At 45.7% G+C, this 15637-nt stretch overlaps 1 protein-coding gene across 7 annotated transcripts in view; it reads right to left on the reverse strand.

The window, feature by feature from the left end:
• Positions 1-14160, reverse strand: part of LOC118103146 (ras-associated and pleckstrin homology domains-containing protein 1) — a 34055-nt gene extending 19895 nt beyond the window's left edge. For 2 of the 7 annotated variants that reach the window (XM_047339098.1, XM_047339095.1), the window contains exons 1-2: positions 13741-14160; positions 2724-2808 (exon numbers count right to left, since the gene is read on the reverse strand). The gene's annotated coding sequence lies outside the window, so the exon portion shown is untranslated. Of the gene's footprint in view, positions 1-2723; positions 2809-2935; positions 4844-9448; positions 9985-13740 lie in introns of those variants that run through there. The other 5 variants (XM_047339100.1, XM_047339099.1, XM_047339101.1 and 2 more) reach the window with 4 other exon arrangements.
• Positions 14161-15637: the final 1477 nt, after the last annotated feature.

The following is a 15637-nucleotide window of genomic DNA, read 5'->3' on the forward strand; positions in this document are numbered from 1 at the left end:
CAATAATTCATTAAATGGTAAAAAAAATGTGGGTACGACTCCTGTCACCGTTAATCGCTCATTCTCTCTTGCGAACAAACAGACGTAGGATGTGTCAGCCTCTCTGCTTCCCTGCAGGGCAGCCGTCCAAATGTGAAATCAATAGTCTTGTCCCTGCCCTTAGGAGTTCGTGTTACACACACACACACACACACACACACACACACACACACACACACACACACACACACACACACACACACACACACACACACACACACACACACACACACACACACACACACACACACACACACACATTTATATATATATATATATATATATATATACACACACCCACACAGGGGCTCAGGTGGTCTGCTGCAGTGAGTGCTCTCTCACAAACACTTTCAAACATGATGCAGCACTACTGCAGCAGCAGCAGCAGCAGCAGCAGCAGCGACAACAGAGGCTGAGTGCAAGACATTCCAAAAAGGGAAAAAGATGAGAGGCCTACTGCTCTGCTAAAGTAAAAAGAGCCGAAATCATGTGAAGTAAAATTATTCAACTTGCAGAACTGATGCTAATTTCGTGTCTGCTTCTCCATGAATGTGCAGCTCTACAGAATGGGTTGTGGTTAAATCTAGGACACCGGACCACAGGATTATTTCGTATCTTTGTCACTTAAAAATTCCCGATTGTTTGTGTTTTAAAAATATCTTGTGTGTCACAGTTTGATTAAGAATTAAGTAGATTCGCCTTCATGGAAACATTCAAACCGCCTCATCCTGTGTTATAATCTCCTCTGGATAAATAAAATCATTATGTGCCAACAGGAAGAACTTTCCATGGCTTTTTGCTTGGTCTAGCAGAACAGCGGGTTTGCATCTGCCACCTTTTAGGGAATACAAAGCACAGTGGGCAACACAAACACACAATCGTAGGACCTGTGTGCAAAAAGCACATTCCTGCTGCAACGTGTCCTACCTAAAAGGCAAAGAGAAACACGTATGCATCACATATCACAGGCAGCTGGGCATGTCTTCCCCCGTTTGTTTACAACACTTCCCAGCTCCCCCCTTGCTAAGCTAAAGTGACTGGCTTGTGCTGAGACGCTTCATGTGAGGCTGAATGTGAAAGCAAATGTCCAAGTGTGTGTTTGTGTGTCTCATCGGACAGACACACACAAAAATGTGCCAGTCTGTTTCCTGCCCCACCACCCCCCCAGCATTCCTGCTGTGCCAACCCTGCCATCCTCCCAAATGTGGAATGCATGCACGCGCCCATGCACACATGCACACACACTCTTCATTTCCCAAAGATCCTTGTGGCTGCAATTCGTATGTCTTCAGGGAACAACAAGGGGGAGATCATTCCAAGGACAGTCTGTTTTAAGAAAGCCCACATGCATGAATGAAACAGTTGCTATGGTAACCACAACCCAGAACAATGACATGTAAGCCGTGGCCTCACATGTGTGATGTACATGCTGAATAATATTGACAGCCCGGTGTCAAAGTTAGTGAGCGTCTCTGCTCGACAACCTCTCCTTAGAGAACACGACAGTTACAGCCAGAGAGCCGCCATCTGCAAACACACAGCTATAAACGTGTACATAGTCCCAGAGACACAAGCATCCTGAAACATCCTGAAACTGTTCGAGTCCAGGGGAGAGGGCTTCCTTCCCTCAGCCTCAGGCTCTGTCACCACTGGGGTCCCCGGTTTTAAAATCCATCCCACATCCTCGCTGTAACATACATAGAGTATGAAAACTGTATTGAAACCTATTGTTTGAGTTTTACAAATCTGCTGTGGTGAATTTGAGTCTTATGTTGTCTGCAGTCCTGCCCCAGGCGTGCTGCTCCTTGGTCAAACCGCCTACCTCTGCTGGAGCTCACATGCACACACGCAAGCGTCATTCTGCATTGCACTCAAAGGAAAATAAATATATATGATGATTATACGAGCCTCATCTTTCAAGCTGTTGTGATGCACATTCTTTTTTTTTCTTATTTGTGAGCTGAGAACAGAATTCAAGGTAGCAGCGTCACACAGAGACAAGTTGACGCTCTAAAGATTCACTTCAACCTGTCATCAATTACTTAATTGCTAAAAAAAGCAAGTCAGCGTCTCTTGTTCACATAAAAGTTAAAACCTTTTGAGTGTCTGCTGCTGCAAATTCAACGCAGATCTGTGACAGTTGGAGAATAAAAAGTTCACTGAAAGGAGCATCTTGTTGCTGCAGACCACAGACGTAGCTCAGCCTCACATGGTTCCACTTTAGTCTGGAATTATCTCCTTCGGCGAAAAAGACTCTCCCCTGACAAGATCCTCAGAGGCTTGACTCCTCTTTCATTTGGCTTTGATTTACAAGGCCTCCCGACTGAGGGTTTGACGAGGGGGGGTGTGAAGCCTCCTCTCGACACTCCACCAGCTCTGGAGTTACCTCTTTTTTTTCAAAAACAACAAACACATGGATCCACACTGTCAACTTAACTTAAGATTTGAAAGCAAAGAGATGACAGATGATAGCTGGGGTGAGCACATGATGTCTTAGACATGCATGTCAGAGGCATTTGAGACCAGCTTAAATATAACCTCCCTGCTGGACAGCTTGTTACAACAGCAACTGGTGTCAAAATAATAATCTCTGTGGCATTTTGCAAGGAAGCCTGAGTTTTGCGAGGCTTACGTCAATGCCATCAAAGCAGCGTTTACTCACTCTGGTTTACAGGAAGTCTTACCTCTGAAGTGGCTTGATCTCCTTCCTATTGAGGTTTAAGGTCAGACGAAACCTCCACTCCACTCTGCGACCGGGTACTTTATCGCCTGGAAGTAAGAGAGAGGAAGAACAAAATCCATCACGGGTTAATTGGTGGGAATATTTGTAGCTGCAGTAGCAAAAACACAACCCCTGCTTTGATCGGCCCATCCAAGGCCATTCGGTCAAACGTACGTATCCCCGGTGTTTGCTCTCACTGCACTGCAGAATTCTGGGAATTGGCGGTCGGCAGCAGGAGGGGAGCAGACTGATTTCACTGTCACAAGAATGCGGAGGATTAACGACAGAGGGTGCTTGAGTGAAGAGACTTAACTAAGCGCAGACCAAATGACACGCACAGCCAGAAAGACACTTATCGCACAGCTCTGAAAGCAATCAAGCGCACTTCTCCCTTCATTATAAAGTCTCTTCGTTATTACGGCGAGATTAAGAAGACGACACGTGAGCTGCAGAGGCCGTCTTCATTTGACTACAAAGCCCTTCAGAGCCACACACACAGCCCGCTTAACAAGCAGGCTAACCACCACAGGCTAATAATTTCCCAACGTGAGTCAGAGTAGAAACTCAAACCTTGTCAAAACTCTTACTCGCGTATTATCTGTGAGTCACCGACCTCCACCAGGTCTCAACAACACTGACCAACGTTAAAATGTTTCGGCGAGTCATCAACTCAACGCTGACTCACACCGGAGTCACCTTATTTTATCTCAAATAACTTGAATGCTGAATCATAGGCTGGCAATAAAATAGAATATGGGCATGTCAGGTTTCATCGTGCTGAGCCGGCCGGATCATATCAATGCGATGATTCGGTCACGGTGCGTGTGTTTACTTTGCCACTTCCTCATAGTGTGTGTTTACTCTGTGAGCGAGGTAGGCAGCTGATGTTGTGGCTAACTACGAGGAGGCTTTTCCCGCTGGCCTCAGCTGTTCCTTCGTCTCTCGACAAACCAACTGTTGTTCAGCCCCAGCATGTGGCCCTTCCCCTGGTGGAAAAAAAAAAGTGTGCGAGTGCGTGTTTTCACAGCAAATAGATTCTCGTAACAGGGAGAGTGTCAGAAAGAGCACAGGTCTGTTTGTGGTTGTGCACACGCACGGTATCCATACAAGTGTGTTTAAAACACAATTGCCTGTTTGAATTACAGGTCACCCCCCTTCCCCCACCACCATCTTTTTCTCTCTGGTGTAATTTGCACACAGTTAACGTGTGATATCACTCAGTCAACACGAGGCCATAGAGCAGGTGTGGCAGTGACACATGGGTCTGTGCAGCTGCAGGGAACACAGTTGCTGCAGTCACAACAGCACACAGGCCGGCGGCAGCTGCTGTTCGGGGCTGAAAACAAAGGCAGGCCTGCGACACATGCACAGATAAACAGGACTGACTTTTTAACCACAGTTTGAACAAAGAGGGAGAGGACAACATTTCATTTTAAGCCTTAAATCAAACATCACACACATTTTTCTCTCCTGACGCTTCCACTTCAAAATATAAATTCCAGACAGTAGAAGTAGATATTCACTGAACTCCTGAATTTGCTGGGTGTGAGAACGCAAATGTACAAGTCAGTTGCTCCGGACATTTTCCAGAACTCTTCCTGCCAGCCCTGGAGAAAGATATGAGCCCGTGTGAGGATAACATTCTCTGGGAAAATTCACAGCGAGCAAGTGATTGTGTTGATGGGGTTTTTAACATGTTGCAGGGGAATTTCTACGTCATGTCCTGCCTCCTGCTCAGGAAAATATCCAGATCCAATTTTCAGATCATTTTCTGTAGCGTCATTAAAGTTCTTGCCAAAAACAAATTGCTCAGATACATGTTTACGGAGCCTCTGCAAAAAGGCAAAGAGAGGAGCACGTCCTGGAAACAATATTTTCCCTTGTGACTGCTCTGAGGCGACTGTGGGCACGACAAAAAAAACATACAACTGCCCAAAAGGTGCCCTGTGTGTCGAAGTTTTTACAACGCTTACTTTCAACAGACTTTTTATGCGGCCCAGACTGGTGCCCCACTTCAACAACAGACCAAGGGGAAACACAGGACCTATGCAGAGGACACAGGTGTGTCCTTGTCCAGTAACAGCCCCCCATTTATGGCAAAGCTTTGGGGTGGCTCATTTCCTGTCAGGGCAGGAAGTGGGAAGGAGGGCAGGGGGCAGTGATGATGTCACAGCGGGAAAAGAAAGACTGGATTGTTGTAGGGAAAGCCCAGCGAATGAGTAAGCAGGAATCAGACAGAGCTACATGCACGATATATTTGTCAGATATCTACTGTATATGGTGCTCATACAGAAAGTAATACATGGACTGGTATTAGTCATAATAAACGATAAGAGGGATTGTCAAAGTAAGACTCCAGTTATAAAACCTGGGTTTAGGACCATACAGCAGAATCCAATCCAATAAAATTCACAAGGGAAGGTGAGCTTATTAAAAACATTACAAACTGTACCACCCTACAAACAGTAACCTTAAAAATACCACTTGTATATTTATCATAATCATGCAAGGTGGTAGCAAAGTATTGTATTACTGTAAGACTATATAATATTGCTGTAATATAACCCTGCAGACAACATACAAAGACTAAAATACAACCACATAATAATCTATAAACAGAGATGGAAGCCTGTTCTGCACAAAAAAGCAGAAACACCACGTTATAGTGACGCAACACAGGCTACAGATAAATCACGAGAGATGCATTCCTCTCATTCTTGTGTTGCTGCTCATCTGGATATGTGATGCGTCTCTGTGATACGGCGAGGCAAAGACCGTTCGACGTGATAATCTGCTAGTGGCCTCTGTTTCACAACACGAAACATATCTGCTCCCTTATTCAACACCGATCTGTACAACAGTGGCTTGATGCAGCAAGATTTATTGATCGGAAAACGGCAAACAGCCTCTTAATCCGGTTTCAGAGCAGGCTGAGGCCTCATCAGTGACCCTGAACGCTCTTGTTAGGGCACTGAGATACAGCATCAGTCAGCTGAAGGATGGACATCTACAAAACCCCTCCTCACAGGGAAGGAGCATTAGTATTGATCAGCTCTTACACCAAGTCAAGTGCAACTCTAAAGAAGCAATCCTTCCACAGTGGACTGCCTGACCTCTTCAGAAAGTCCTCTTCAAATGTCAAATCTCAATAAAGGAAATCATACATATGAAAACTGAGTGTCTGTGCTTTTATTAGCTCTAACCTGTGGTGAGGGTGTCACAGAACTGACCCTCTGTTTACAGACTACCTCGGCTGTTTCCACTCGCACACAGTGACGTCTGGTTGCAATTACAAGGAGCTGATCTCCCCTCCTCAGTGGGATTCTCCACGGTCCGGGCAGGGAGCACACGGCTCTGGAAAAACCACACATGGTGGGAATTATGGAATAATGCTGCATCAGGAATGTTCCCACGATGGCCAGTGGGGTCTGATGGGGGTCCCCTGTGGGGTTCATGGGTACGTGATCAAATGCCTCTTGTGTTAGTCCACATTTGGACCCGTTGCTCTTCCGTTGGATCAAAATAGTATTTTTTGATGCAGCATTTTTAACCATTTTCATTCATAGCACCACGACTCATTAGCAAGGCTCGCACAAAGCAGCTCAAAGACAGAAATCAAATCGCACATCTCATTCACGTCGTTTCGTTCTGTAACAGCAGTTAGGGGCGAGGGGGTCAAGCTGGCTGGCCGCAAATATGCTAATGACGGCTCCCCAAAGCATTAAAGTTGGACATGGTGCCAAACTCGGGGGCAGATGTCAATTCAGTCACCGAGTTGCCTGTGTGGCACGTGGACCGAAATAATCAGGAATCACTAGAGAGTGAAGATCAGCGGAGCAGAGAGAGATTAGCAAGCTACTCAGCCACTAACTTAACCCAGTCAATAGGGGCTCGGGCTCAGTGGGAGAGCTGCAAGGGTATTAGTGAATGAGATTTGGCAAAAGCACGCACTTGCACACACACAGAGCACTATTTTGTGAGATTAGGCCTGAAGGTCTGAGCGACAGACAGGGGATTCTCTCCCAAAAAGATGTGTCAATCCACTACTACGACGGCTGTTCTCCTTGGATCCTCTCTGCGTTGTAGGTCACTGCAGTGACTGTCTGAACCTCCTACATTCCTTCAGTGTCCCGCATGAACCCTGATGTTAAAAAGAAGGAAAAATAATGGAGAATCCTGGCAGCATCGGTCTGTACAGTAAACGCGGAACACGAGCTTGAAGCCAAGTGTTGTGAAAAAGTGCGACTTGCGGACATTGATGGAGGAAAAGTGAAGGATGACCTCAGCGTTTCCAAACCCGTTTTTATTTCACATGACATCAGCAGCAGAGAAGAACATTTTATTGGTTCTCATAAACTTGTCTCTCATGCGCTCTCCTCCTCCTCCTCCTCCTCCTCTCACATTATCACCCTCTTCCTCACAGGTGTTCCTCCACCTCCCCCTTGACTTTTTTCTGGCAGCCAGCTCGGTCACCAGTGACATGGCGATGTGCGTCGAACCTTGCGGTTCTTGGCTCTTGGCTTGGGAGGCACTGAGCGGGCAATGTGACGAGGGCGGGCTGCTTTCCAAGCCCTCTCGTTTCCACTGCTTGAGGTTTCACCAGATGCTGCCTGGAGAGTGTAGCTACATGAGCAACTTTCATGATTATGGGTTAGATTGTAGTTAAAGATCTGAGGAGGGGGTGGGGGGGTAGGCTAAAGTGCATATTTAATGACAAAACAAGACATTTCAGAGCTAGTTTTTGCTGTATTGCTTGTTCAAAGCTTAAAATGAAAACAGAAACAGTTGGAGCTTTTAAATCACATAGGGACGAGTCTGTTTTTGCCGTCAGTGCATGTACGTGATTTAAAGGAATCCTTCTGGGGCTACAATTCAAATAGATGACAACTTAAATCCAGTGTATCCTCAGGTCTGGAATCTATTTTCCATGCATGCCAAGATATTTGTTTGTTCCAGTGATTCAGACGTATGCCACTGCTTCTGTAACCACACACACAAACACAACACCCCCCGACACAATGTGATGCCAGGAAGGAACACTGCAATCACTGCATCCCTGACGTTTTCTGATAATGTCACTATTGTTAGTGTGTACACCGGGAAGTAAATACAACTGAATCCTATGGAATGGAACTGGTTAGAGAGCCATAAACTCGTCTAAACAGGGGTCACCTGAACATTTTAGGCCAAGAGGCAGGCATTTCACAGTGGGGTGAGGGGAAACAGTTGGGTTAAATTTATTTGTATCCCTGTGTGTGTGGTGTGGTTCTCCCTCAAACCATCGCTATGCTGGACTGTAAGTGTTACCAGAGACTGCAAACAAACACAAACAACCCGGCGCACACAGACACGCAATCTGCTGTTATGTTTTCATGAGAACCGACTGAAGTCTGATCAGACAGGGAACCGAGAGGACACAGGAACTCCTCATGTTTATCCGAGACTACAACCATGGCCGTGATCTGCTGCCTGCAAAGGACTGGGAATTCTATTTAATTCAGTTAAAGGAGCAAAAAAGTGCACGTGAAAGCAATAACGAGAGTAAGGAAATTAATCAGCTTTCTCCTTGCATATGGAATTCCTACAAACGACAGATCATACATCACCCCCAGTCGATACTACACATTTTCTACACCGCGGCTGCAGCAGCACAGCACCGCATGTGCATTTCCTGTGACTTAGCACTTTGTGGGCTCATAACAATATTCCCTCTAAAGCACTCCTGCCTGCCTTTAGCATTTTGTGTGCTCTCCATTATCCCTGGCCCACATCTAAAGGCTGTCCATCTTCGCAGACAGGCCGTCCCATCCATCAACCCGTCCCGTAACTTCTGCGGTGGAGCTGCAACTGTACTTTGCTGTGGACGCAGGGGAAGAAACACAATACCATAAATCACCTCCTCCGCTCCACCCTCTCCTCGCTGATATCTGATGCTACTGCAGGAATTCTGGTTGAGAATTCCCACTGGGATGAGATTCCCCCTTCCCCACCTTGGATGTTGAGATCGATTTCAGGGTGATTACTTAACTGACGGATAGGAGCACAAAAAACAGAGGAAAAGCGCCTGGAGGCATTGTGGCAGTCACAGGTGCTGATCATGCTGGACTGCATGACTACGAGCACCAACTCCACCACAGAGGTAATTCTTACAGCACCCTCCATTTCCTGATGAATTAACAAAGACCCCTGATGGCACTGAACGAAACAGACCTTCTATAATACAGTAGCAGCCATGCGATGAGAGTCAGCCACCTGCCACTGTCAAAGTCACACTGATTAATAGCTGCCTAAGCCACTTAAACAAACTGTTCAGTGAAAGCAGCAGCAAACAAAAGAGACAGCTAATGAATTAATACAATAGGTTGGACATTTATCATAACAGATGAGATAAAATATAGGAAAACACGTAATGGAAGAAGTAGTTTGTAAACACAGCCTGAAAAATTTACGGGCTCATTTCTAGACCCACGTTGTTTTTTCCAAGTGCCGAATCATAATCACACACAGGGAAATCCAACATTAAAGACGGAGAAGGATCAGTTCCTCCGATGACAAGAGCCCCCATGGACCAAGATGCAATGCAGCCAGAACAAGAGGACGAAGAGTAAAAGGAACAGAACTATCACTTTTTATCTATTCCGGGAGAAAAACGCTCACCGCCCACTGGCACAGATATGAAAAACTCACATGGCACGGAGATCCGATTGTAGGTCAATCATCACCGTTGGTATCTTCCGTTGTCTTTGCAAAGCGGTGTATGCCCTGTGCGCTTGAGCGAGGGCCGAGATCATGCCCTCCTTCTGCCCACTCCGATCAGCGGTGCAGGCGGAGCATAGGCGCTGCCTCGTCCATACACTGATACAGCTCGAGCGAATGATCCAGCAAAGGGGACGGATTCACCACGCCTCCACGTGGGTGTACGTGGGGTCGGTGAAAAAAAGTCTCCCTTGCAGAGGACCAGAAATCAATCACCACGAAAGAAAAGGCTGCATTATGAAGCTTTAAACAATTCATTTCCTGTAATTGAGGGCATTTGTGCAAGTTTCTAAATGTGCACGAAAAGGCCAACAGGAAGAGCAACATGCTATGTGGAAGAGGCGAGGCTTCGGAGGCCACAGACGGGCTGGTTAACCATTTGTCTTTGTTTCCAAATGGCAGGGGCAGCTGCCGCCAAAGGTCAGCAAAATGTTACCAGAACAAGGCCCTATACAAGCAGGGACCATGTGCCTGCGACAAGTGGAGGGGGGGACACACCCAGGTGGAATGACACACAGCTACTTTCTCTCTGCGCTCACACACACACACACACACACACACACACACACACACACACACAGCACAGCCATCTAGTCTGGCATCATGAGGCCGAGCCCTGGTGCAGCTGGTGGCCTTTATCTTCTCCAGTCCCCCGACCAGAAGTCCAAGACGCTCCTATCACTGTGGAATATCAGGTTACCCTCTCTCCCCTCCGGCGCGTCTGAAACCTCCGTTTGAAGTGCCATCCTCCCATCCCGTGCTCTCCACCTTTACCCACCTACACCCGCGGCAGCTGTAACACAACCTGTAAACTTACACCGACCACCATGGCCGCCCCCCACCCCACCCCAGCCTCTCATCTTTTGAGCTTTTGTGCGGCACTGTCTTATGCCCACAGACAGGGGTTGGGATGGATGGGCAGAGGTCAGACATGGCAGCTCGCACAGCAGAGCCGGGAAAGCGCTGACAGACGGACGGAGCAGCACACAGACACACACACACACACACAAACACCGAGAATAGCTTTCAAATCCCTCTGCGAACATACACAGTCTCTGGGGATCATTCCTCAAGTCCAAAATTTCTCTGACAACTGTTTTTCACATCTAATCAACTTACATCCCGAGGAAATCAAGCGGAAGAAAAAAATGGAAGCAGAGGAATGGAAGGAGGAAAGCAGATGGGGTTTTTCTTCTTCTTCTTCCATTCCACGTTTGGCAAAACAAGACGAGAGCGGACAAATGAGAAAACCATGTTACTGGTTATGTATTTAGAGCAGAGTCTTCTTCCAAAATATATATGGATACCCCTCCCTCGTCCCTGGGTTCTCTTTTCACTAGGAGCTGAAAAATTCTTTACATGTGCTTTTAAAACAGGGGCAGTGAACTGACTGACACGCTCTGTTCGAACATATGTTTTAGCTCTGAGGCTAGAAATGTAATCCATGACTGAGCTGAATGCAGCGGCTTCAGGATAATGATCTCATTACACGCAGCATCATACACTGCATGTCCTTACTCTCCCTACCTTTCAAGTTGTTTACGTGTTTGTGCATCATCGCCTTCACAGAGCGATGATGCTGAAAAACATCTGCTTTTGCTTCAACTACCTGTTGGAATTCAGCCACAGGCCTTAAATAAACTCAAAAACAAGCCTCTGGCGTCAAAAACAACAAATATTTTCTTTCCCTTTTCTAAAACCAGTATGATCATTAAGGTTCTTAAAAAACAACATTCATAATGGGGACATGGCATAGGAAACCAAGCCACAGTATAACAATGCCCAAAAAGAACAAAAACAACGCATCACCGGGGTTTCCAGATGTGCTCTGGGGCATCGTACATTTACTTTCATCATCTCGTGTCTCTGAATAGACAGTCGGGGAAATCTGACTCCAAACCCTCTTGCAAAAAAACATAACAAGCTTTAAAGGCATCTGCCTGAGGGCGAAGGGGGCGACCAGAAGGCCAGTGGTTATTTTCAACCCCATTGACTGCAAGGCAAGCGAGAGGGTCGCATTGTCGCTGCGCTGTCTCGATGCCTAAAATAATGTGCTCCTCGTCTGGTGCTTTGTGGGTGCAAATCGAGCGTGGCCCGGGGGGGACACAGAGGGTCTATTATGACGCCACAGTGCGGGGAAGAAAGGACGGGACAAGTGGCTTCTTAGTGGCTTTTTTGGAGCACATTATGTTTGTTTTGCTGTATTCCCCCTTCAACTGAAGAGATGGAGCTAACACTCTGGCATTGGTAGTGCAAATAAAACAAAATACACACATCCCTAATAAGACTTTGCATTGACTTTCATTCATTGTGGACAGCCTAACAAAACCTTATCCCTAATCTTAACCGTTTTCCCTCAGTACTTAACTGTCAGATGTTCTTAATCAGTTTGTTCATTTATTTTATTAATATATTGATTTATTGGTTTCCTTCTATGGTTGGATTTTGAGTGCTGCCAACTCAACCTTAAACCATGACAAATGAATGCCTAACCACATCTCATCCCTAACAACAACCAGAACCTGAGAAATGTAGTTTGGCCTCATTAGGACAAGGTCTCCATGAAGTCTACTGGTCCTGAAAAGGTCAGTGTTTATGATGGAAAAGGTCCTTGAGAGGCAACAAAAACGAGAACGCACACCCTAGGGTTGCACAGCTACTCTTCATTGACAGCTTAACCAAATCCTTATCCTTAAACTTATCCATGACCAATTCATGCCTAACCCTAACCTTCACCTCATCATCATTTACATCTGAATTTTAAATGTAACCAGAACCTCAGACATTTACCTCATATGAAGGAGATTTTGGACTCCACTGGGTCTGCTGTTCCGGAAAAGGTCAGTGTTTATGATGGAAAAGGTCCTCGAGAGGCAACAAAAACCAGTATGTGCACACACAGGTTTGCACAGCAACACTAATTAGGACTTTGCGTTGAGCTTCATCCGTTGACAGCCCAACCAAAACCTTATCCAGGAACCTATCCATGACCCATTCACATACAACCTTAACCAGGACCTCAGAAATTAAGTTTTGCCTCATCTGGACTGGACGTTGGTCCACATGAGGTCTATGTTTAAAGGGATAGTTCACCAAACACTTCATCAGGGTGCACTAACCCTTTAGCTGAAAAAAACCCCAACACACACACACACACAGTTGATGTTCACTGGGTGAGGACCTGGGCCCATGTGGGAAACAGCCAGACAGTGGCATGGTGTGCAGCTCCTCTGCTAAATGACCTTTCAACCCCACGGTCAATGGAGGGGTCATCATCCAGCCTGTGTTACTGTCTGGGGGACACTTCATCTGAGCTCCCTCCACTCATTTGCAATGATTTGAATGTAAACACAACATGTTGGAGCAGTGACTTTCCCACCAGGCTGCACCGAGGAGGTGTTTTCAACCCAGAAAAGCTAAAAAAACACTGCAGAGCTAGCTCGACTAGCATGAGGTGGGTGTTAGCATTGGACTGGCGATGGCCACTGGTCAGACTGGATGCTGCCGGCGTCATCGTCCAACAAAGGGGATTCGAACCCCGCTGCGAAGGAAGGGAAGGCAGCGCATGACGAGCTCAACCCGAACCCCCCCCACAGAGATGAGCATTTATCTTACATACGAATAAAGGCGTTAAAAAAAAAAGAAAAGAGGGTGTTTCCTGTGAGATGTATAAACACAACCGCGACAAAACCATCGGCCATTACCCGGAGGCTGCTGCCGCTGCACGGGGTGGAGGCTGCGTCCATCCCTGGAGCTGGAGGCAGAGGAGGGGAGTGGAGAGAGACCTCCACCCGGACCCAGGTCGGGTCTTTTGGGGGGTGGGTGGGGGGGCAAATACACCACAACAATGGGCTCACGTTCAAATGTAAAGCCCCCCTCCCCTCCCCTCCCCAAAAGAAAAGGGCTTGTTCAATGGCCGCATAGAGGGGTGGGTGGGTGGGGGGGGACATGCAAACCCCCCCACCTCAATACACCCACACACCCCACATTTAGCTAGTTAGTGGCCACAAACATCCACTTTCCCCCGGGTACAGAAATCAAAGATGGGTGGGCTGCCCCGTCGTTAGCATCCTAAACTTGCAACCCCCCTCCCTTCCATTGTGGGACTAACACATGATTACCTCGACATTTATATGTGTTGACATTTTAAGCACGAGTGTGAAATTAGTGTGGAAAAGACAAATAAAAGGTGTGAGAGAAAGAAAACGGGAAAATTTACTCACAGGGAAAAATGAGAGTCCACAAAGAAGAGGCTGCGTTTTCCAACGGGAGCGAAATCTCCCTCCAGCCCTCGGGGCTTTAAGGGAGAATAGCGGAGACGTCCCGGGGTTTTAAGTGCGTTTTATCAGTTGTGATAAAGACGCCGGGGTTGGTTTTAGAAGCAGCCCGTTGTCTTCATGTCTTCATGTCTTCACACGCTGCTTCGTCCCGTCGCCGTGTCCCATTCTTCCCTCCCGGAGCCGAGCAGCAGACACGCTGAGGAGCTCCGTCGTTTCCTGTCCAGCCCAGAGGAGCCGCCGCTGCCTTCACGGCCCGTGGGAAAGAACGACACTCCTCCAGGGTTGATCACACATTTTAATTTTTAAAAGCATTTTTAGTTTGATTAGCTGGAGGAGAAAATAAAATCACACACGATAATAAGAGAATCCTTTATTAGTCACATTTACTGCCTCTGTTTATCTTTACTTGATTTTATAGATTTTTTCTAATTCTTGCAGCATCCAGCAGCTATTCCCTCTATACTAATAATAATCATCATAAGAAGAGGAAAAAGAGGAGGAAGAAGAGGTAGAGGAAGATAAAAATAAATAAAATTATATCGATAAAATGTTATGTCGATATCGATATTGAGCACTAAAAATGTCACATTATTGTTATTTGATTATTTAAATACTTATATTTGCCCCTAGGTGAAGGTTCTGGTTTCTAAACTCTTGATTATGAGCAAAGACACATTTTAGAAATCTGAGGTAGATTAATCATGTCAACCTTTAATATATAGTTAAATTATAAAATAATTAATCCTCCTCACTGTGCTTTCACAAAGCAAAAGCCTTATATTGATGTGTATTGATTATTTTTTGTATTGCCCATCCCTAATTATTATTACTATCATTCCTTTAAGAATAACATTTTTAAAATATAATTTTTTTAAAGATGGGTTATCGCAGACCGTCCCCTAAAGACACCACCGCCAGACAAAAGGGACATGTACCAGATTAAGAGATTATTGCGTGTTATCCATATGGACACATGGCATTACGAAGCCGACAATCCCCTTCATCAGACAACATTTTTTTGGGAATGCTATAATCCCCACTTCACAATGAATCTGTCACCATGTGTTGCCACACAAAGTTCATATTTGTATGGCCTCGAATCCCTGCTCTTAGTCTGTAAATCCTGCACAAAACTAGAAATAGTAAGAATCATAGAGAAGAATACTTTTAGATTTCTTGCTTTTATAGCAATTTAGCAACAGACTGATCAAAATACAATGATTTGTTGCCATCTAGTGGACCAAGACACACATTGCACTTTCTTCTCAAAGCCATAGTGTAGATACTTCTATGTGCTTTTTAAAAAAAGATAATGATGCCTAACTGATTGACTCATATTCAGAGTGATGAGACCGTTTCTCGTTCACTTCTCTAAAACTGTTTTAGTGACGTGATGATGACACTTTTGGCCGCCACGCAAATGTCACTTGAAACCAGTTTGATATCTGTTTGGCACTCGTCACTCGCTGTGTTCAGTAAACTTTGCTCGGTTGCATTGGAACACCGGGTCATCGCACTTCTGGTCACACACACTGGGACAGCAACGTTCAACTCCTCCCAAGGCTACTCAGCAGTAAATACACATATTCACAGTGACAAATTACGACCAGGTTCTGTCTCTTACATGCAAAAGTGTTTTTAAATTATAGTTCATGCATTCACAGGAAACCAGGAGTTTTAAAATGTTGTTTAAAATAGGTTTATAATAGGTTAATAAAATCAACTACAGAAAGGCCTTTATGTGCATTGCAAAAACACAAATTCACAATGATTCCAAGTTGTTTTACTGCACAAATCTGCTTAATAACTACTATTACCATTGTGCATTAGTTGCAATTAT

Source organism: Hippoglossus stenolepis, chromosome 24 (genome assembly GCF_022539355.2).
Source record: "Hippoglossus stenolepis isolate QCI-W04-F060 chromosome 24, HSTE1.2, whole genome shotgun sequence".
NCBI lineage: Eukaryota > Metazoa > Chordata > Actinopteri > Pleuronectiformes > Pleuronectidae > Hippoglossus > Hippoglossus stenolepis.